Consider the following 24,308-nt stretch of genomic DNA (forward strand, 5'->3'; position numbering starts at 1 on the left):
GCTGGCACTGTGGCACAGCAGGTTAATGCCCTGGCCTGAAGTGCCGGCATTCCATATGGGTACCAGTTTGAGACTGGCTGCTCCACTTCCAATCTGGCTCTCTGCTATGGCCTGGGAAAGCAGTAAAGGATGGCCCAAGTGCTTGGGCCCCTGCTCCCACATGGGAGACCAGGAAGAAGCTCCTGGCTCCTGGCTTTGGATCAGCGCAACTCCAGTCGTTGCAGCCAACTGGGGAATGAACCAGAGGATGGGAGACCTCTCTTTCTCTCTCTCTGCCTCTCCTCTCTCTGTGTAACTTTGACTTTCAAATAAAAAAAAAGAAGTTGGCTTCTGCATCTGTCACGTGCCAGGTTGGGTGAAGGTATTGATATCCAGAAGAAGCATTTGATTCTCAGTCCCCTGGGGTGATCTCTGACTCCCAACAACACAAGGGACAGCCACTTTATTTATTTATATTTATATTTTTAAAGATTTATTAATTTGAGAGGCAGAGTTACAGAGAGAGGGAGAAACAGAGATCTTTTATCTGCTGGTTCACTCCCCAAATGTCTGCAATGAATAGGGTGGGTCCAGGCCAAAGCCACAAGCCTAGAACTCGATACTTGATCCAGGTCTCCCATGTGAGTGCAGGGGCCCAATTTCTTGGGTCATCTTCCTCTGTTTCCTAGGTGCATTAACAGGGAGCTGGATCAGAAGTGGAGCAGCTGGGTCTTGAACTGGTACCTATATAGGATGCCAGTATCACAGGCAGCGGTTTAACCTACTGTTCCACGACGCCACCTAGTGGCGAAACAGAGCGTTGGGTTGGGAAAGCCAGAGGGAGTCTGTGTTTCATCAGTGTGCAGAGCACAAATAGCATCTTGGCATTTCTCCAGATACTGTCAGGGGTTGGTTTCCGTGGCAGTCCAGCTCAGGACGATAGAGACGCTGCAGTGTTGCCCGCCAGATGCGTGGGTGGCAGGTGTCTTCCCCACTGAGGAGCTTCCTTATGGAGGGTTCTCCCTCAGCTTCATATAGGGAAATGGAAGCAGCATAACAGTAAGGGGAAAATCCACCTGGGGTTGAGTCCTAACTGCCATGTCCTAGCCATCTGACTCGAGCAAGCCACTCACCTCTTCCAAGTCTGTTTTTTTTTTAAAAATATTTATTTATTTATTTGAAAGTCAGAGTTACACAGAGAGGAGAGGTAGGGAGAGAGAGAGAGAGGGAGAGAGAGAGGGAGGGAGAGAGAGAGAGGTCTTCCATCCACTGGTTCACTCCCCAGATGGCTGCAACATTCAGAACTGCGCCGATCTGAAACCAGGAGCTTCTTCCCAGCCTCCCACGCGGGTGCAGGGGCCCAAGGACTTGGGCCATCTTCTACTGCTTTCCCAGGTCATAGCAGAGAGCTGGATCGGAAGTGGAGCAGCCAGGACTAGAACTGGCACCTATATGGGATGCCGGCGCTTTAGGCCAGGGCATTAACCTAGTGTGCCACAGCGCTGGCCCCAAGCAAGTCTATTTCTTTATCTGAAATGTGAGGCTAATATAGCAACGGTTCATTGGACATTGTTAAGTAAGAGAAATGTAAAACACGTGGTTCTTGCTAGTTTAAATTCTTCCTGTCTGCAGCATAGGGTGCTAATAGTTTCTCATTATCCGTTCTATCTGTCTTCTGTAATAAGAGAATCTCTGGTTTTGAAACTGGGGATAAAGGCTCCCTTGTAGCTGGATGTGGCCATGTAAGTCAGGGCCAATAAGATGTAAAATGCAGTGGGGTCCAGCACTTCCAGGGTGCATCTTTCCTCTCCTTCTTTCTGAGGGCTAGAAAGTGAGTGTGACGACTGGAGCTGGAGCACCCATTTTGAACCTCGAGGAGGAAGCTTCATGTTGAGATGGTGGAGCAAGAGACTAGAGGGAGCCTGGGTCTCGGAACTTTTTTTTTTTCCTTCAGCTTTTGATTCTGTGTGAGAGAAATAAACTGCCATCTTGTCTAAACCATCCTCAAATGTTGGGTTTTCTTCTCTGAGAAGAATTCACCCTAGCATACAAGTTGTGTGCAAACTTGAGTCCATTTTCTTAACCTTTTCTAAGCCTCAATAACCTTATTACAAAAATTTATACAAATTCCCAGAGCAGGCCTGGTGGCGCAGTGTTCGCAGGTTCAAGTCCCGGCCGCACTGCTTCTGATCCAGCTCCCTGGGAAGGCCACAGGGCCCCTGCGCTCACGTGGGAGATCCAGGCTCCTGGCTTCTGCTGGACCCAGCCCCTGTTGTGGCCATTTGGGGAGTAACCAGTGGATGGAAGATTTCTCTCTCTGTCTCTCCCTCTCGCTCTCTTTTTCACTCTGCCTTCCTCATAAATAAATCTAAAAAAAGTTGTTGTTTTTTTTTTTCCCCCAGTTTCTCAGAAGTGATGTGAGTTTAAGGACACTGTGTGGCACTGGCTTTCTGCTGCCTCAGAAGTGTGCTGTGATGCTGTGGAAACGCAGATCCTCAGATCCCACACCAAGGCATCTGAGCACCAGATCTCAGGATGTGGCCGATGAACGTGGTCTTGTCAAGGCCCCGGGTTCTGTGACACCCAGCCAGGTCCCTCCCTGCCTGGTTTCAAAGTACGCGTGAACATTGAGACACATAGTCTGCATGTGTCTCCCAAGGGGCTCACCCCCTCTGAGGGGGCCTCCCCGTGTCCCCAGCCTGCACTGGCCACTCTGCTGTTTATACCCTCAGCCCACTCGCCTCAGGACCAGTGCTTTCCTGGGCTTGTGTCTCCCACAGCCGCCAGCTGCATCATCCCATCTGAACGGCTTACTCTGAAATTCTGTTTAAAATGCCGCAGCGTCTGTGGATTATGGCTTGCTGGTTTACATGCTTGTGATAGATATTTTAATCTAATTAAGGGAAGGCAAGATTTTCCTGTGGTGCTTTTAGCAGTAGAGAGTCTGATTTTTAAGCATAGTGTATTGGCTAAAAGCATTTATGTTAGAGTCAGAAAAACTAGGGCTCTAATGCTTGCTGTATGACCTTGGAGGAATCACTTAACCTCTCTGAAGAGGCAGCTTCCACCTCTGTGAGCCAGGCTTTGGGCCAAGCCCTTGGCATACATAGAAAGAGCTCCCCACCAACCTCATGAGGCAGGCATCATCATTATGCCTACTTTATAAAGAAACAGGCTCAGAGAAGTTAATTAAATTGCCCCATCACACAGCTAGTAAATGAGTTTGATAAAAGAATAATACGTGATGGTGGACTGTTCCAACGTAGAACTAGTTGAGGGACTCCAGGGAGTTCAGCAGGGGTGTTTCCCAGGAGGGCACCACGGAGGGCTGTAACCATGCTACTACGATGGCCGTCACTGTTATGTGGTTGCCATCAGTGGAGGCTGCGTGGGAACCTGGGAGCACGGGCCAGGCCATGAAAAGCAGTGTTGCTTCTGCAGATGGGAGAACCCAGGAGGCAGAACAAGACCAGTGGGTGGGTTTTCCAGGTTCCACAAACTCATCTGTCATGGTGCAGATATGGGCTTAGGTCTCAGAGAGCATGGGCACCTCATTAGATGCTGTCTTTTGACACTAAAAGTCTTGGTGTTACAGACTGTGGTTTCATTGGTGACCACCTCTGTTTCCTTGTTGATCTTATTCCAGCCGCGCTGGATCCCTGAATGAGCCTGAAGCCAGATCTGTGTACTTTCTTCTCCCTGCTGCTTCCCTTCTGGCTGGGAGTCCCAGGGGAGGGAACCAGCAGGATAGAGTAGAGGCTACAAGCTCGTAGGTACAGGGTTTTCCCCTTGATATGCCATTATGAAAAATTTTAAAGTTCAGAGAAAATGACAATGAGCAAGTGACTGTAAACCCACCACCTCATGACCACTCTTAGCATTTCGCCGTCTGCATCCAAGGGGTCTGCACCTGCGGATTCACCCAACTGCAGATGGAAAGTACTTTTTGTTGTTGTTGTTGTTGTTTGTTAGGCAGAGTTAGAGAGAGAGAGAGAGAAAGATCTTCCTTTTTCTGTTGGTTCACCCCCCCAAATGGCCGCCATGGCTGGTGCGCTGCACCAATCTGAAGCCAGGAGCCAGGCGCTTCCTGCTGGCCTCCCATGCTGGTGCAGGGCCCAAGTACTTGGGCCATCCTCCACTGCCCTCGTGGGCCACAGCAGAGAGCTGGACTGGAAGAGGAGCAACTGGGACAGAATCCGGTGCCCCAACCGGGACTAGAACCCGGGGTGCTGGCGCTGCAGGCAGAGGATTAGCCTAGTGAGCCGCAGCGCCGGCCTTAAAAGTACTTTTTGAAAAATGCATCTGTCCTGAACATGTACCAGATTTTTTCTTGTCCACATTCCCCAAACAACACATATAACAAGTATGTACATAGCATCTGCGTTATATTTGGTATTGTAAGTAATCTAGACACGATTTAAAGTATGTGCGAGGATGTACATAGGTTATGTGCAAACACCACATCATTTGATATGAGGGACTTAGGTATCTGCGGATGCTGGTACCCATGGGAGGTCCTGGAACCAATCCAGATGCTGAAGGATGGTAGCATCTGCTTGTTGCATGTCTCCATCTATGATGCACTTCAAAGTACATTTCAGACATCATCATTAAACCTTTAGCATTTTTTTTTAAACTTCAAAATCATTTGTACCACTGAAGCCTGTCCTGGTAGCTCAGAGTGTGTCTTCCTGAGAGATGCAGATTCCTTGAGGTGGAAGTGAAGGTGAGAATCTGGGCCAATGAATCCCACAACCACCTTCTCAACTGAGCGATCCCCAAGACCTTGAGCCTTCTAAAAGTGTAGTTTGAAAAGTCATTGCTATTTTATAGGGGGGAGGTGAGGTGGGGACACTTACCCCAAGTTATTAATTAATTGATCAGTGTTTGTTAAGCATTGACTCCAGGATTCCTACGCATACCTCTTCATAATTTGATAAATGGGGTAGAACTCTCACCAGAAAAATGTACTGATTGCTTGGATGTCGCTCCCCCTCTTCGTGGAGGAGCAACACAAGACCCTGCCTAGGCTTCATATCCGAGTCACGGCACCATTATGTCGCTCCCCGTCTTCGTGGAGGAACGACACAGGACCCTGCGCTGTTCTTTCGTCTGCTCGGCCCTCCCCGGGTTTGCTGCTGGTTCTTCCCGGGTTGGCTACTATCCCTTCCACCTCCGTGGAAGGGCAGTTCCCCCTGGCCACATTCCCCACTTCCGCAGGGAAGCGGCACACCGCCGGCCGGCTTTCTCGGGGGCTGCACGGGTGTTCCCCTTAGATGTTCCCCTTAGATGTTCCCCATAGATGTTCCTGGTGCATGCCGTCTCTCTCCTCCTTTATAGTCCTCCTCCGCCAATCCTAACTTGGCTGCCCACACGCCGAGTACGCTGCTCTCCAATCAGGAGCAAGTCCTACAGTTTATTGGTTGAACTGGAGGCAGCTGTGCGGAAGCTGTTTACTTCTCTTCCAGCGCCATATTGTGGGAGAGCAGATGCATAGAATAAGTCTTAATTCCAGTAACTCAGTCTAGTCCGGTTTGCTCCCCACACTTGGACACAATGTAGCACTTTGCTGAAGAAAATGTGATATGAGAAAGATGGAGAGATGAGAGGGAACAGGAGAGAGAGAGAGAGACAGAGAGAGAGAGAGACAAAGAGACAAAGAGAGAGAACGAAGAGAGTGGAGAGAGGAAGCCTCCATCCCTTGGGAGTCTTGGCCCGCAAGGAGGAGCAGGGCTCACTTGGAAAGCAGCTGTGCTGTGGGCCCTGCCCTTTGGCAGCCTTCTGAACTGCCAGCTCCCTGCAATGCTAAAGCAAATATTCTCAGTTGAGAGCTTAGAGCCTAGAATAAGGCAAGGAGCCATTTCCAGCTATGACAGGTCTCAAGAACATCATCAATTTCACTACCTTTCCCCTCTCCTCTCTCCTGCACCCACTTTGAATCTAGATGTCCCTGTGGTGAGTGAGCTTCGCAGCAGGACACTGGTCTGACTCTGCTTTATCGGCCAAGATCCAGAACAGCAGGAGCTCCTGTAAAGCCTCGAGTGACCTCACAGAGTGACAGGATCAGGGTAGAGTGATACATGATCCCAGAGAGTGGGACCAGGCCCCAAAACCCAGAAGAGCAAGATAAGCAGCAGGTCTCTTATCTGGGTTCATTTGCCTACAAAATCTTCAGCGCACAAGGAAGGCGAGAGAAGGAGATAGAAGTTGAAAGACAGTAAGACCACAAGAAGAGCAGCCATTGTGGTGCAGTAGTTAAGATACCGCTTAGGTGGCCGGTGCCACAGCTCACTAGGCTAATCCTCTGCCTTGCGGCGCCGGCACACCGGATTCTAGTCCCGGTCGGGGCACCGGATTCTGTCCCGGTTGCCCCTCTTCCAGGCCAGCTCTCTGCTGTGGCCAGGGAGTGCAGTGGAGGATGGCCCAAGTACTTGGGCCCTGCACCCCATGGGAGACCAGGAGAACTACCTGGCTCCTGCCATCGGATCAGCGCGGTGTGCCGGCCGCGGTGGCCATTGGAGGGTGAACCAACGGCAAAAGGAAGACCTTTCTCTCTGTCTCTCTCTCTAGATCTCATATTGGAATACCTGGGGTTGAGTGGCTGCCGAGTTTGTGATCCAGTTTCTTGCTAATGTACACCCTGGGAAGGTAGCAGTGGTGGCTCAAGAACTTGAGTCCCTGCCATCCATGTGGGGGAGAGATTGAGTTCTGAGCTCTTGGCTTCCAGCTGGCTCAGCCGTTGTGGCATTTGAGGAGTGAACCAGCAGAAGGAAGATTCTCTCTGTCTTTTTTTTTTTTATCTCTGTCTTTCTCTCTGTTGCTCTGCCTTTCAACTAAATAAAATGAATAAATAAGTAAATAAAAATTTAAAAAGTACAAGAGAGTAAGGAAATATCATGAAAGTCAGAGAAGTTGTTAAGAGCTTGATCTGTGAGTGCCTCCCTCCAACAACCTACCCATCATCTACTCACCTACCATTTCTTCCTTCCTTACATCCATCCATCCATCTGTCCATCCATCCAGTCATCATCCATCCATCCATCCATCCACTTGTTCATCATCTACTCATCCATTCACTATTACATCCCCCCATCCATCCACCCACTGAGATGTGTCTGTCTCTGTCTGTCTCTCTCCAAACATATACCCATCAGATATTCATGGAACATCTGTCATGTGCCTTCTGTGTGCGAAGTACCCAGAATATGGTAGCAAGCATGACTAAATAAGCCCCTGTCCATAAAGACCTAATATTCTAGAATGGAGATACTCAGTAATCAAGTAAATAATAAGAAATCAGATAGTGATAAAGATTTTAATGAGAATAAAACAGTGTGTTTGATGGAGATTGAGAAGCTTTTTAAATTAATTTTTGAATAGGAAATGTACATCCATAGTTTAGGCTTCTAAATATACAATTTTGTCTCACATAAAGATAATGTATGAACATAGTTTATAAATTTAAATAGTGAAAAAAAGATTTATACTTGCATACAGAGGGAGAGAGATGGATGAATGGATGGATCAAAGGAAGGAAGGAAGGAAAGATGGGTGAATGAACAGGTAGATGGTCAACCTTCCTGAACCTGACTCAGTCTCTCTCTCTCTCCTCCCTCCTGTCCCCATACGAGGCAGGGGGAGATGGAGATGAGATTGAGAGAGAGAGAGAGAGAGAGTGAGTGAGTTAGTTTTGTTTGTCCTCATGCTCAAAAGCCCTTTGAAATCTAGATTACCCACTCTTTTGAAAGGATTTCCAGCCCTGAGTAGTTGCTATTTGTTCTCTGTTATCCCTACCTTGATGGAGGGGTATGTAGAGTAGTAAGCAGAGCCTCCTCTTCTACCTGAACAGTACCACCTGTGATGCTCAGGGAAAACCTGCAGAGCTGTGTCCTACTGTACTTACCTGATGGGCAAATGCTATCAAGAACAACACTTGGATCTGTGGATCCAAGCAGTTTTACATGTTCTTACTTGATGCCCACAACAACACTGTGAGGTAGGAATTATTAGCTCCATTTGACAGATAAGGAAACGGAGGCCCAGGCAAGTGAAATAGATCTCATAAAGTCACATTCTTAGGATATCTCTGAATTGAGTCCTTTGTGCCTTGGCTTTTCTATGGGCTATATGCAAATTGTAGAACTCATGATTAATTCTAAGGAAATGATCTTGGGTGTGTGCAGAGATTTTTGTCACAAGAATGTTCATCATAGTGTTTATATTATCAGCAAATGGACAAGAACCTAAATATCTACCCAGCAGGGATTTGTTAAATACAGAGGCATAGGGAATTACTGGGCATAATCCTGCCAATCTGTATACCTACCTGCCTACCTGCCTACCTACCTACCTACAGCTTTACTGAAGCCTCTCAAAGAATAGTATGCTTAACTTATTTTGCCTCCTAAAGACACAAAACCCAAAAAAACCCTCTCCCCATTCTTGTTTGGTCACATCCCAGTAGTTTCCTTCGTATTTTTCTTTGAGCTACTCTTGGTACTGACATGCAGCCATCTTAGGATCTTGTCTTTCCTTCCCCTCCCCATTTCTAACTCCCTTTACCCTCTTTTATCTTTCAAGAATGAGAACCCCCTTATCCTCACTTATCTACTTCTTCCTATGCCAAAGTTTGCACCATAAAGTTCAGGGACTCAAATGATTAGGCCAGAATTCTGTCTACCAGGAGAAGAGGGAATGTCAAACAGAAAACTATAGAATTATCTTTGGCTGGTGGGGGAGGACAAAAAGATGTAAGCAGTCAAATGTTCAATGTTTTTTCTGCATCACACTTACATCTTAAAAGCTTTGTTATTTTTAGACAAAGTACCTTTCAGAAAATACATGCCAACTGACAGCCCCGAGAGAGTGTTGGGAATTCTCTCAGATTGCGAAGGGCCTCAGGATGATGGTTCTGAACTAAAGAAGGAATTCTAGACAAATTCAAAGTCAGGGTCAGGTGTTGCACCATGGCCACTGGCCTTCAGAGAGGCAGAAAAAGCCATGCTCCAGTGGTTGCTCCCCCTCTGAAGAACTGGGTGGGAGGCAATTTCCTGGTTCTGGGCTCTAGAAGAGTGAAAATAAATTGTTTTCCTTTGGCACCTATTTCAGGAGAGAGGGACTCCACAGTCTTGCTGCTACTCAGAATCAGTTTCACAAGGTATTGACATCCTGGGCTGAGGGAAGAGGCAAGAGACAGGTCCACTGGGCAGGCTCTAAGGAAAGGTGGAGTTTATTTTTAAGTGGTTGCTGGCAAATGGTGTTCACCGGGTTCATCCACCTCTGTCTGGGGAAGGTCTGCAAGGTGGAGCTGTAGATGTGCCATGCTGGAAACTTCCCAGGAGAGGCAGAGAGCGATAGAGAGAGAGGTCTTCCATCCTCTGGTTCATTCCCCAATTGTCTGCAACAGCCGGAGCTGCACCAATCCCAAGCCAGGAGCCAGGAGCTTCTTCCAGGTCTCCCACGCAGGTGCAGTGGCCCAAGGACTCAGGCCATCTTCCACTGCTTTCCCAGGCTATAGCAGAGAGCTGGACTGGAAGTGGAGCAGCCGGGACTTGAACAGGCACCCATATGGGATGCTGGCACTGCAGGTGAGGGCTTTATCCACTATGCCAGAGTGCTGGCCCCTAACTTGATCTTCTTGATCCTGCTATATCTGAATCCCAAACTCTGGGATTTTCCATTTAATGAACCAGTATATTCCATTTTTGCTGAAGCTAGTTTGTGTTGCATATCTATCATGTGCAATGCAAAAGAATTTTGACTAATTCAGGTTCAATATACATTTTATGTGGTCTGTCTGAGCCATCATCTCAGCCTCTACTTACACTGTGTCAAAAGTTTAATTCAATTCAATTTCATTCCATTTGACTCCGTTTGATTCTGTTGACTCTATTAGATTCAATTCAATTCATCCAAGTTTTTTTGAGCACATGGTATATACTTGACATTTCCCTAGTTTCTAGGAATGCGAAGATGAACAAGTGCCCATCTTTAACCCTAAGGAGATGAATGTGGCTTTTGCACAGTCAGTGACCAATAGGATAAATATTCTCATGAGCGGCGTCCAGTGGGGTCACAAAGATGGGTTCTCTAATCTGCGTTGCTGTTGTTATTTTTGTGATGGAAGCCAGTGTGATTTTGTAGTCAAGAGCAAAGGCTTTGCAGTTGGACAGATTCATCTTGTACAGTTTTTAAGCTGAATGAGTTCCAGTCAAGAGGCTTTACCTCTCTCAGCCTTACTTTCCTCATCTATGAAATGGGGATGACGATAGACTGTGTAGGTGTGTGATGAAAACTCAATGGGAGGAATAACAGGTTAGTTTCCTGGCACACAGTAGGTGCTCAATAAGTGATCGTCTCCTCTGTTTGCTGGGCAGCGATGTTGGCAGGCAGTGTGGGGGTCAGCAACACAACTATGCACCTCCTTGGGTGCTGCAGCCCTAGGACTTCCTGGTTTATCTATCAAAGGTGCTTACAGCAGATTTAAAAATTATGCATTGAATCAAAAGTCCTTTGTCTTTTGTAGACTTGCACAGCTGAAAGCAATCTGAGAGGCCCGAGAACTCAGCAGTTTCAGAATTTTTCTCTGGGTGGGGTTAAGGGTGCAGTTTGCCCAGAACCATGGACTGGGGTTACCCAAGGTTCAGATAATGTTAATTTATATTACCCAATGGAAGCAGGTGATGGGGGGTTCTTTCAGTCTCTCCTTAGAGCTCAGAGACTTTCTGATTGCTTAGAGGGCCAAGCGACAAGGAGCAGAGGTAACAACAGAAGGGGAAACTGAGGCACAGAGAATCTTGTCTGTGGTGATCAATCAGGTTGATAGTAGAGCCAGCAAGGACCCAATTGTCTTGACACTCTTCCACCCCACCCCCACTAGGGGACTCCTCTGAGAGCTCATTTTATCTGTTCTGGAGAAGGACAGCTTGAGAGGGTCTTCTGCCCTCTGCCAGGCCTTTTCTCTGCTCTCCTGAGGGCAACCTCCCCACCTGCACATTCCCCAGGGGCACTCCCTTTGCTGTCAGCCTCTGAATGGTCTGTGGGTCATTGCTGAGTTCCCTGTCTCTTCCTCCAGTGCCTCTGTTCACCTCACAGCCTTGCCCTCTCCAAACCAGGGGACCACGACTCAGGTTTTCACAGGTGACAGGCCCCTAGCAGATGAGGGAGCCAGGCGCTGTCAGTAGGGAATGGTGGGGACTGTGACAAGGCAGAGCATCTCTGCCTGTTTGATGGGCAGCTGCTGCTAAGCGCACATCCTGGCTGCCACGCAGAGAGACAGGGGCTTGGTGTGGGCACATCCTGCTTTTTCCAGGAGAAGCCAGAAACAGAGAAGTGTGTGTGTGTGTGTGTGTGATTTCCTGTTTACAAAGACAACACATCTGCTAGGGAAAACGCTGGTGGCCCTCAACTGACAACTCTCCGTGGTGTCTCCTACCTGTCCTTGACCGAGCGTGGAGATCAACCCCATGAACAGACTGGGAAAGAGGGAGGGAGCCGGCAGAGGCCCTGATGTGAAGCCAGCAGCTGAGAGGAAGGGGCCTCCACAAAGTTGCTGAGTTTCTGAAATCCCAGGCACTCTGCGGTGTGATTTTTTTTCCTCCTGCTATGCATAACAGCCCTCTGTCAGGCTCCCGGATGCCCAAGATGTGGAACTTACTTTGAAATGCTAATGATGGGGAAAAAGTGATATGGATGTTGCCCACCTATTAAAGGCTGGCCTGGTTTACACTTTGGAGGGCTCCTGCCTGTCTCTGCCTGTTTCCCGCAGTTGCCAGGGAGGACACTATTTTTATTAAATTGGCGAAATGAATCAAATGGCTTAAGTGGACGGGGAAGGCGGAGGGTGGAATCACAGTGGCGTGGAGACCTGTGAATTCTTCACAACTCATTTACAGAGGCGGCGAGGACACGGGTCTCAGAACATTAGCCCCGGAGCCATCTCCCTGCCAGGGTCACTGATGGCGGTGAGGGGATGGTGTAATGGGTCGGGCAACAGGGACTGGCTTTATTGGAATTGAAAGCGGCGCAAGCAGACTGATTAGAGTGGTCAGCTGTGATTTACGGGAGACCTCGTTCGCAGACTCTCTCTGCAGGGTCTGAGTTATGCTTGGAGACTGTCCAGAATTAGTAACTGCCAAGACAGCCAGCGTTCACAGGCCCTGAAGGTCGGCACCCTGGCAGGCAGGGAAGAAGGGGCTCAGGGCCATCTCCCCAACTGCCTGCACAGAATTTACCGGCCTCTGGATCCTTCCTAACAGCTCATGCTTCATGCAGGCTGAGCGCATGATGCTCTCCTTGTTTCCATTTTACAGATAAGGAAACTGAGACCTAGAGGGAGTCACAAAGCCAGTGAGCAAAGATGGGTTTCGGACTCAGTCTGACCCCAGGGTTCAAAGATTTAGCTTCTTGGCTAGATCTTGGCAAACTTCTGTACATTGTGCCTCAATGATTTCAGGGCCCAGCATGGAGAAGGCCTGTTGCTTGAAGGAATATGTGAAGCAAAAGACATACATTTAAAAACAAAACAAAACAAAACAAAACTGCAAGGGGCCAGTGCTGTGGCGTAGCAGGTTAATGTTCTGGCCTGAAGCGCCGGCATCCCATATGAGCACAGGTCCTAGTCTTGGCTGCTCCTCTTCCAATCCAGCTCTCTGCTATGGCCCAAGTGGAGTGGAGGATGGCCCAAGTCCTTGGGCCCCTGCACCTATGTGGGAAACTTGAAGGAAGCTCCTGGCTCTTGGCTTCGAATTAGCACAACTCTGGCTGTTGCAGCCATCTTGGGAGTGAACCATCGGACAGAAGACCTCTCTCTCTTTGTCTGCCTCTCTTCTCTCTGTGTAACTCTGAATTTCAAATAAATAAATAAATCTTTAAAAAAAACTGCAAAAGAGGTCTCTGACCTTGTGATAAGGTGTATGGTTTGGACTCTAGAACATAGGAAATGTTTGCAGCCCCTAGTGAACCAGGCCTCCTAATATTTACAGCTTTGAGTCCAGGCTGGCACTGGAACTCACTGTAATGCACAGCCTTTGGCAAAAGTGATGCTGTGCCATCACTTTTTTTTGTGTTGAGAGTCCTGAGATGCAGTGTAAGATATCTGGCTACCCTGCTGGAGAGGACACATGGAAAAGAAGAAATCTACAGAGGGAGAGGGAGAGGGAGAGGGAGAGGGAGAGGGAGAGGGAGAGAGATGTTGATTGATGTTAATCACCCCACATCCCAGCTGAGCTGAGTCCTGGCTGTCCTTGCTGACACTGGACATACAAGTGCTTCTGTCTTGGATGTCTGAACCCTACTGAGCTCCCAGACTGCAGCCTCAGCCGACCTCATGTGTAATAAAAAAGAAAACCCCAGCTGAGTCCAATCAGCCCATAAAACCTTGAGAGATAACACAATGCTTGTCCTTGGAAGCCACTGCATACTGGGGTTTGTCAAGCAAGCAGCAAGATAATGGAACAAATGCTGTAGACCTTGTTTTAAAAAGGGAGAGGTGGGGCCAGCACTGTGGCATAGCAGGTAAAGCCACTGCCTGCAATGCTGGCATCCCATATGGGTGCTGGTTTGGGTCCTGGCTGTTCCACTTTCCATTCAGTTCTCCGCTATGGCCTGGGAAAGCAGTGGAAGATAGCCCAAGTGTTTGGGTCCCTGCACCTGTGTGGGAGACCCAGAAGAGGCTCCTGGGGCCATTGGATAGAAGATTTCTCTCTCTCTCTCTCTGCCTCAATCTCTCTGTAACTCTGCTTTTCAAATAAAATAAATTTTTTTTAAAAAAGGGAGGGGATCCTGGAAGTGGGGAGGGAGCCTGTGCATTTATAGAGCTGTGAGGCCATGAACCCGAGCAGGAGAGAGGGCTGAGGCTGGGCAGGCCAAGGCCAAATCAAAGGGGCTTTAAGAGCCAGTCAGATATGGGCACAACATGGCAGTACTAAGTGCTTTCAGGGCAGAGGGTGAGTAGATAATCCTGAAATTGATCCATCAAGAAGCTCAGGTGGTGTCTGCCATGGAGGGCTGGGAAGGCAAGCACCACGGGAGCTGAAAGTCATAGGAAATGCCTCTGGTGGTGAGGGAAGAGAGTTCTGCGTCCAAGCATAAGCTTTTCTGTACTGTTTTGTTTACTTTGTGGGCATATCACTCATACAATTTTCAAAAAGTTAAATGCACACACAGCTGATTTTTTCTCTCCACACTGCCTGCGGGTTTTCTCTCACCAGCTGCCTGCTGCTCTTTCCTACTTCACATTGACCTTTAAACTCCTTGAAGTCAGGGACCCCATCTTTCCATTGCCTTCTCATGCCCAGAACTGTGCTTGGCACACTCCATGTGTTTTTCCAAAGACAAAGATGAGGGATGCCCAAGTCTTCAAAATAAGGGCATGGCCTTGATCTGTATCTCTTAATGGTATTTCATAATTTCCCCCATATCTGGAATAAGAGAGGGAGTTCGGCACATGCTCACTTGGACTTACCCCTAAGAGTAAAGCTAGAAACTTGCCATGGACTCCAAATCCCATTAAATTGGTAGGTACCAATGCCATCTTACTAGTTAAAGTGATCAGTTTAAGTTCATAATTGATCATAAAGATAGGAATAAGTGTCAAAGAGATCACATAAATAAGACCAGTGTCTGCTAATAATAATTGATACAATTAAAAAGGAGAGAACAATCCAACATGGGAAGCAGGGTATACAGCAGACTTATAGAATGGCAAATGCTCAAAACAGCACTCTGGCCTCAGAATCAGCCCTTCAGGCATTCGGATCTGGCTGAAGAGCCCATGAGAGTATTTTAGGCATGGAAAGCTAAGACACTGTGGCAAAAAATGACCTAAATGAAAGATCTCTGTGAATGAGATCCTATTGGAAAGAATGGGCCATCAAAAAAGAAGGTACCTTTCTCTGAAGGGAGGAAAGAACTTCCGGTTTGATTATGGCCTGGTCTAAATAAGGTTGGAGTTTGTGAACTCAAGAGGCTTCCATAGCCTTGGCAGCTCATGACAAGAGCCTGGGGTGATTACTGACATCATAAACAAGAACGTCAATTGTTAAATCGACAATAGGAGTCCCTGTGCATTTACTCCCCATGTAGGATCTCTGTCCTTAATATTTTGTACTATGAGAATTAACGGTAAAACTAGTATTCAAACAGTACTTTATACTTTGTCTATGTGGATGCAAACTGTTGAGGTCTTTATTCAGTATATACTAAGTTGATCTTCTGTATATAAAGATAATTAAAAATGAATCTTAATGAAGAATGGGATGGGAGAGGGAGTAGGAGATGGGATGGTTTGCGGGTGGGAGGGTGGTTATGGGGGGGGGAAGCCGTTATAATCCAAAAGTTGTATTTTTTTAAACTTTTATTTAATAAATATAGATTTCCAAAGTACAGCTTATGGATTACAATGGCTCCCCCCCATAACTTCCTTCCCACCCGCAACCCTCCCATCTCCCGCTCCCTCTCCCATTCCACTCACATCGATTCATTTTCAATTCTCTTTATATATAGAAGATCAATTTAGTATATATTAAGTAAAGATTTCAACAGTTTGCACCCACACAGAAACATAAAGTGTAAAATACTGTTTGAGTACTAGTTATAGCATTACTTCACATTGTACAACACATTAAGGACAGAGATCCTACAGGAGGAGTAAGAGCACAGTGACTCCTGTTGCTGACTTAACAAACTGACACTCTTGTTTATGGTGTCAGTAATCTCCCTAGGCCCTTGTCATGAGTTGCCAAGGCTATGGAAGCCTTTTGAGTTCGCCAACTCCGATCTTATTTGGACAAGGTCATAGTCAAAGTGGAAGTTCTCTCCTCCCTTCAGAGAAAGGTACCTCCTTCTTTGATGGCCCGTTCAAAAGTTGTACTTTTGAAATTTATATTTATTAAATAAAATTTTTCTAAAAAATAATTTCCCCCACATCTCTACCACCTAAATTAGCACTAGTCAGTGTTTTTCTTTGTGATAATTCATTTCCTGGTTACTTAAATACATTTACAGGTATCCATTGGTCTCCTCAGGGGATTGGTTCCAGTTGTAAGGAAAGGAATGCAGATTGGTGCCTCCTCACACAGGCACCAAAATGTAAGGAAAAGAGATGCAGAACAGAGAGGAGGCAGGGCACGAATGTACAGCCGGGCCAAATTTATTCAGAGAAAATGAATCTGCAGAAGTGGGTGACCCACCGCCGGTGTATACTTGATGGAATATGCAGCAGCAGGCCCAAAAGGTGGGTGACCAGCTGCCGGCTTGCACAGACTGAACACATGGCAGAGGGCCCAGACACCAGCAGGCTGGGCCTTTTTGTATCTTGGGAGAGCTAGGGGTGGGGGTCGTGGTAGGGGGCAGCAGCTGAATTCCTCCATACAGGTCTTTCAAGTGCCCCCAGAGCTTCCAAGCCTGGGGAAGAATGGGGGGGGGGCGGCTGTATAAAGACAATAGAGTGTGAGACCAAATTGAGATTCAGGGACAAGGGATAAATGTTATCTATCTTTTGGGCAATGAGTGAGAGTGGCTGAGGCTTTTGTCTCACTCAGTTCCATCACCAGGGTCCCCTGCAGATACCAAAATTCATGAATTTTCAAGTCCCTTTCATAAAGCAGCATCATGCTCACATTTGCATATAACCTGCACACATCCTCCCATATACTTTATGTCAACTCCAGATTACTTACTGGTACCTAATACAGTGTCAGTGCTGTATAAATAGTTGTTGTACCATGTTGTTTAAGGAATAAGGACATACTGTATATGTTCAATATTTAAGCAATTTTAGGGGACTGTTTTCCATCTGCGGTTGGTTGAATCTGGGGATGTGGACCCAAGGACAGAAATGGTCAACTGTATTTAAAAAGAAAACTCAGTTCCCATGAGTGGGAGGTGATTACCATTACACAGACAAGAGGGAAAATAGAGAGAGTTGCTGGACTCTGGTAGAGACCATTGTGTGCCTTAGGTCTTCCCTGGGGCCTGATGACTCCATGTTAAGCCTGGACAGATTAGCAAGCACTAGGTGTTAAAGACCTAAACAAAAGGATTAAAAGGACCTGAAAAGGAAATGCGTTTCTCACTAGTGTTTAAGAGAATGGCTCTCTCTGGGTGTTATTTAGCGCCCTGCCCTTGAGCCAGCTGGGTGTTAGCACTGCACTTTGAGAAGTACTGGCTCTGGTGACTCACGGGTTTCCTATAAATTCTGTCCCATTGTGGAGTGTCGCATCCTTTCAGGAATGACTCCCTCCAATGTCCCTGACTGTCAGGGACCCCGAGAAGGACACAGTCTGTCCCTCATCTGAACCGTCCATCTGGAATTCCATGCCTTCCTGCAGGACATCTGGTCAGGTGGTAGCAAGCAGTATTTATGGCTCAGTGACCAGATGGAGCCGAGTGCCTATGTCTGCACGTAGCGGTGAGTGAAAAGTCAGCGGTGCTCAGGCCAGGGTCTATCAAGTCTGGTAGGATTGCAGTTTCTTTCTCTTGTCCCAGAAGGGACATTTCAATTTTGTGCTAATCACGTCGGTTTCCTGTTAATGCACCCACTGGGCCCTGTGGGCAGAAAGGTAATTGGTTGCAGAGAGAGGAGTGCACTCATGCCATTTTCAAACCAGGAACATAATTCAGCCAACCACAACCGCTTGCAAAGGATGTGGGCATGTGGGTTCTGGGGCCCCTCCTTCCTTATCCTCTGATTCCTGACAATTTTCTCTTGAAATTACATACAAGATATTAATGACGAGGCTGATTGTTCCCCTGCCTTCCTGCTGCTTGGGCCAGAGACCTTTTTTGCTCTCAGCAGTAGGAAAGATGTTCGCTCCAAATGGAATTTTAATCTTGAAGCATCAGAAGATTGGCTTTTCAGGGCCATTAGGGATATGCTAAGGGTCTGACTTCCCCTCGCGTTGGTCATGCCTTGTATTGATTAGTAACTTCTTTTCCTGTGAAAAAAGAAAACCCATTCATGCCCACATGGGATTTCATTCAGTTGAAAAGTAGGGATCTCTGCTTGAGCCTGGTCTGGCTTCTCTGCCATTTATAGTCTCAAAGGAAGCCTTCAGGGAGAGAGTTCACCCCAAGGGAAGAGGTTGTGTGGCAAGATGAGACTTCTCTGACAGCAGAGCCTGCGTTGTGCTGTTGTAGTGGAGTGGGGATTCTGAATGCAGTATGGTGCCTGCTAACCAGCTGGGGACCAGATTCTTGAAAGCTCCGTCACACCTCCCTGTCCGAGCAGCAGTACCCAATCACCCAATCTCTGTGATAACAGAGGTGTAACACAGAAGGGAGATGTCCATTAACAGCCAACTCTTCAGTCTGGACCATAGGGCGACGTCAGCCCAGGGAATGTTCAGGAGATTGGAGAGGGCTCCTGTGGGGGCACCAAGAGAGCTGATGGTGCCCAGAGAAGACTGGATGTAGTGCCTAGCATCCATTGTGCCCAGTGGAGCAATGTAGGGCAATTGCCATGCCTGGTAGGGAACTTCTGGGCATGCTGATATTTCCACAGCAGCCCTGAACTGGTCAGAGGGGCTATGTGACTGTCCAGTGACCTGGATATTTGACTACGCTCAGAGGAGAAGAAAGAAGAATGATGAGGAAGCTTTGGAAGAAAGTGTCCATGAATCAGAAGGAGGGTGTGCTGCTCAAAGTCGTGAGACTGCAGTAGCCAGAGAGAAACACATCAAAGGGATTGAGAGAGACCAAGAAGCCAAAGCTTGCCTGCAGGGAGCAGCCAAGTAAGGGTGTGCGTGTGTGTGTGTGTGTGTGTGTGTGTGTGTGTTTTAACCTGGGAGGTTGAGGCCCGATGAACAACCATTGCTCCTTCTGGACACTGACCCAGACCACAAACCAGAAAGACAGAAACCAGCTCCAAGGGGCCATTGGTCACTAGGCTGCAGGCGTGTCAGGGGCAGTGACTGTTACCTGGTCCTCAGGTGACTACCTCTGGTGAGCAGCCCAGAGAGCACAGCATTTCTCTCCTAGGAATGAGGGCTCCTTCAAAGAGGGCCTCCCATCCAGGTGTGGGGGACTAGAGGTGGAGAATTAGAGGAGGAGCCTAGCTTATAGCTGGAGGTGACAGAGAAAAAGTTCTCAGTGAGCAATGAGACTGTGCAGCAAAAATTGTGTGCCCTGGTCCAGTCTGTGTCAGAATGTTAGTTTCTTGCACCCAAATCCAGCCCCCCCACCCCCCCACCGCCAAGTCAAGGAACACTGAAGACAGCCAGTAGGAGACAATCCCACAAGGAAGATGTGGACCTTTAGATCATTGTTCAGCACATGTACACTTCCCATTTCCAGGGAAGAAGTGTGCCTCCCCACTGCTTGACTTGGGCTCTGTCATGTGGCTTGCTTTGGCCAATAGGATATGAATGGACATGCAAACAGAGTTTGCACAGGTGGACTTTCCTTCTCATCCTATTGCCCTTGACATGAGTAGAACCTGTCTCTCGTGTCAGATTGCCCATCCAAGCATGAGGGACTTTGTAGAACAGCTGTGAATCCAACATGACGTGAGCTGAGCCCAGCCGAGGTCAGCCAAACCCCAGCTGACTCACAGATGTGTGAGAAATAGAGGCTTAGGTGTCTAAGGGAGAACTTGTGCTAGCTCCAGGCAGCAAGTGCTCGTTTCTGCTGCTCCACCCACAGCCACACTGGACTCAAGTAGGCAGTCCTAGAGCTTCATCTGTTTTCTGTTGCTGTAACTGAATACCACAGACTGAGCAATTTGAAATACAAAGGTTTGTTTGGCTCCTGGCTCTGGAGGCTGGGAAACCCAAAAGCGGGGCACTGGCACTTGCTTGGCATCTGGTGAGGGCCTTCTTGCCGCATCATAGTATGGTCAAAGAGAAAAAGTGTGTGAACCCTGGTCTCCTCCTCTTCTTACAGAGTCACTAATCCAATCATGGGGCCTTGCCCCCATGACCACATCTAGCTGTAATCACCCCCGACCAAGGGCACCACCTCCAAATACCTTCAACTTATGATTTTAACAATTGAGTTTCCCACATGAACTTTGGGAGAGCACACTCAAAACATACAGCCCCCTTCTTCCTGAAGCTGGTGATTAAGAGTCAGTGCTGCCTGGCTTCATATTCTCATTTCATCTCTTTTTTTTTTTAGATTTATTTATTTATTTATTTGAAAGTCAGAGTTACACAGAGAGAGGAGAGGCAGAGAGGTAGAGAGAGAGAGACGGAGGGAGGGAGGGAGAGAGAAAGAGATCTTCCATCCGTTGGTTCACTCCCCAGATGGCCACAACAGCCGGAACTGTGCTGATCTGAAGCCAGGAGCCAGGAGCTTCTTCCAGGTCTCCCATGCAGGTGCAGGGGCCCAAGGACTTGGGCCATCCTCTACTGCTTTCCCAGGCCATATCAAAGAGCTGGATGGGAAGAGGAGCAGCTGGGACTAGAACCGGCACCCATATGGGATGCCAGCACTTCATGCCAGGGTGTTAACCTACTGAGCCTCAGCGCCGGCCCCCTCATTTCAACTCTTTTTTTTTTTATTTGACAGGTAGAGTTATAGACAGTGAGAGAGAGACAGAGAGAAAGGTCTTTCTTCTGTTGGTTCACTCCCCAAATGGCTGCCATGGCCAGCGCTGCACTGATCCGAAGCCAGGAGCCAGGTGCTTCTTCCTGGTCTTTTATGTGGGTGCAGGGGCCCAAGCACTTGGGCCATCCTCCACTGCCCTCCCAGGCCACAGCAGAGAGCTGGACTGGAAGAGGAGCAACCAGGTGCTCATATGGGATGCCAGCACCCAGGTGGAGGATTAATCAAGTGAGCCATGGCGCCGGCCCCTCAACTCTTTCTAACATGGTTTTGAGCCTCGGTCTCCTCACCTGTAAAATGGTACTCTTGATGACCTACCTCAAAGGGCTATGAGATTTAAATTAGATAATTCTTATAAAGCATTTTGAATGTTACCCAGCACATTGTAGACACACTTCCAATAAATAGTGGTAGATAATTTTCTGGTGGCTGGAACTCATTATGCAATACACTCATGGATTTTACTCATGATTCATTCAGATATTGGGGCTTGAATGCTTTGATTCATATCTCTTTGTTGCTCATCTCCACCCAGGTCCTCAGCTTTTATCTCTGGACAGCAGGAGGGCACCGTTCTGAAATGCCCACACACTTTGAGATTCCAATGGAGAGGCCTCAGCAGTTTTGGGGGAGGTCGGTGTCACAAGTTGAGAAATAGGGCATGGATCGTGGCTATCCAAGGAGACTAAAATTTAGGCTCCAGACAGTTGCCAAAGACCAGAGAGGGGGAATGGGGTTCTGAGCGCTTTGTGAAGCTGATTCTTTCTTGCATTAATGAGTCCAAACCCTGTAGACTGCACATCAAGAGCCTCATCGGCTGTCCCGGTATATAAACATCAACCTCAAACGTCCACCTCCTCCCTCCATGCTGCCTGCTGTGGCCTCAGTGAGGAGAGGGCTCCCCCTCACCTTGCTCAGTGACCTTGGCACTCTGTCTAAAGTGAAGAGATTGTGGGGGTTCTGTTGGGGTCTGTGCTCTGGGATGGGGGGGTGCTTAGGAAGAGCTGCTTTCCTGAAGCACAGGAATGTCCCATTGAGAGTGTAATTGAGAAAAAACAATTTATCTGTAAACGGCAGTTATCAGTGCTGATATGCACATTCCCTCCCATATTTTAACATCTCTCAAGTCAGGATGTTTATTACCATCAACTGACATGAAAGTGTTGTGAAATAGAATAACTGGCACTGTTTTCTCCTTTTTAGTGGTTCTTACAACCAGTGGGGTCATAGATTTGGAAAATGCTGTCCTTTTAAAGGATAGCTAGGTAGATTTGCTCTACGATAAATTCTGTGGTTAGCACCTTACAGGGACGGTCTCATCATTAAGATGCATGAAATAACTTGGATGTCTCTTTGCAGACAACCAAGAAAGGTGAGGACATTTGCCCAGGGTCACACAGCAATGGAGTGTGACTGCTAGGATTCAAGTCAGCAGTGTGCCTCCAGAGTCCTCTTCTAAATAGTCTGTACTGAGTGAGGCAAAGTTCGTGTAATGATTGAAAGAGAACTTCTTTAAACTTAGCAAGAGTTATCAATGAGCACAGGCACAAGCCCCCAGCCACCATGTGCCAACATCACCAGAATCCCTTTGGTTTGTACAGCCTGTGTGAAAGCACACTCACCACACAGCCTGCAGTGCCCCACTGGTCACACCCACCTTTGAAGTTTAGATCCATAGCCAAAGAGCAATTGGGAGACAATCGGCTGACAAAGTTGATGTGCTAAGTTGACCTCAACCCTCACAGAGTCAAAAAAAATAAAAATAAAAATCCTACTGCATTAGGAAATACTAAGAAATTAAATCAGAGTGATCTGAAAAGGCCACATGCGGTCCCTTCATCCTCTACCAAAAATGGCCAGGATGTTTCTACCTGGAAAGATGAAGGTTGAGGGAGGAGGCTACCAGAGGCCAAAGAACTAGGAGACATGGGACATAGGAATCTTGAATTCCAGGAAAGTGCTGCCTCTCTGTGTCAATATGCCTTGGGGTTGGTGGGCTCTGACCCACAAGCTGCATTCCTCCTGCCCAGTCTGGGTCCCCCACGGTCCCCTTGACTACAGGATTGGTCACACCTTTCTGTGGTTCCCTGCCTTCATCCTGTGATCTTGAAGATAGGGCATGTGATGGTCAGCCCTGTGGGTGTTGCAGGGGCTCCGTCAATGTCTTGACCATGTAAATGCCCAGTGCAGAGATGAATGAAACCCAACCCTTGTTCCTAAAAGATGACATTTCGGGACCAATGATGGGAAGCATTGCATCAAGGTTAAAAGCAGGAGGACCGTGTTACTCTGTGTGTAGCACAGTTCTCAACATGTAGTAGGTTCTTGACAAATGTTTTTGGATCGAATTAAAAATGTGTTAATTTAGGCAGCAATGGGAGTAGGGCTTTCCAAAGAGTTTATTTCACAGGATTTTATCATGCCCAGAGATAAAAATCAACATCAGCACCAGCTTCTTCTGTCCCTGGTATGGTATCCTGGGCCCTTCTAAGTTTAGGAAGAAGGAGGGACTTGACTTGCACAAAACCTCCTTGGATCTACTCAGTGAATTTGGTCCTATTATTGTCATTATTTTACAGATAAAGAAAATGAGGTTCAGAGAGAGAAAATAACATGTCAACATTACGCAGCTTGTCAGTGGGTGGTAGAGACGTGGAGCCAGGTCTGTCTCTAAAACTCATCACCCCTTGTAATAGTCCCCATAAGGAAACTCCTTGCCTGCTGAAACAAAACCCTACATCCACCAGCGTGTCCCACCGTCATTCCACAGGGATGGGTCAGGGTTAGCAATCCCTTCCAAATGCTGTTTTGTGATGTGATAGGACAGAAGTATGTGAATGGGGTCACTTTCCTACACTTCAGTCCCTGATAGCCTCTTTCATTTTTTAAAAAGATTTATTTATTTTATTTATTTGAGAGGTAGAGCTACAGACAGAGAGAGGGAGAGACAGAGGGGGGGGGGGCTTTCATCCGCTTTTCCCTTTCCCAAATAGCCACAACGTCTGGAGGTGGGCCCATCTGAAGGCTGGAGTTAGGGGCTTCTGGGTCTCCCACATGGTGCAGGAATTCAAGTGCTTGGGCCGTCCTCCATTGCTTTCCCAGGCACTGTTTCCCAAGCCAATAGCAGAGAGCTAGTTTGGAAGTGGAGCATCCGGGACTTGAGCTGCCGCCCATATGGGATACCAGCACCGCTGGAGGAGGCTTAACTTACTATGTCATAGCACTGGCCCCAACAGCTGCTTTCATACCACAGAAGAAGGAGTTGCTTCTGATTGGTCAGTGACTGGGATACTCAGTGGGCTGCATTTTACTGGTGGGAGTGGTTATTGCTCCTTAAAGGTAAAACCCAACTCCACTTTTCTCTTGTCTGAAGACCTGAATCCATCTTTCTGTAGTCTATGCTCTCTGACACTGTTTGTCAGTAAGTAAGATCAGGACTTATTCTGAGGACCTCAGTCAATCAATCAATCTCTGTCGCTCTCTTCCTCCCCCTCCCTCTTTCTCTGTCCTCCCCCATTCTCCTTTCCTCCTTATCTCTCTCCTGTCCTTCCTCATTTCTTCCTCTCTTCCTCCCTTCCTTTTTCTCCTTCCACAAATGCCTGTAGAGTTCGGTAATTTGCAAGTACTTGGTCCCCAAACCTAGATCACTCCTTACAAATTGATTTCATCTGCTTAATCAAAACACAGTTATGGGCTATCTATTATCATCAAGATCTTTGAAGAAGTTACTCTGTGTGATTAAGAGGTGAATAAGTCTGGTTGGCCTTCCACGTATGTGTATTATG

This window comes from Oryctolagus cuniculus, chromosome 21 (genome assembly GCF_051225735.1).
Source record: "Oryctolagus cuniculus isolate XC-2025 breed Fujian yellow rabbit chromosome 21, ASM5122573v1, whole genome shotgun sequence".
In the NCBI taxonomy this organism is placed as follows: domain Eukaryota; kingdom Metazoa; phylum Chordata; class Mammalia; order Lagomorpha; family Leporidae; genus Oryctolagus; species Oryctolagus cuniculus.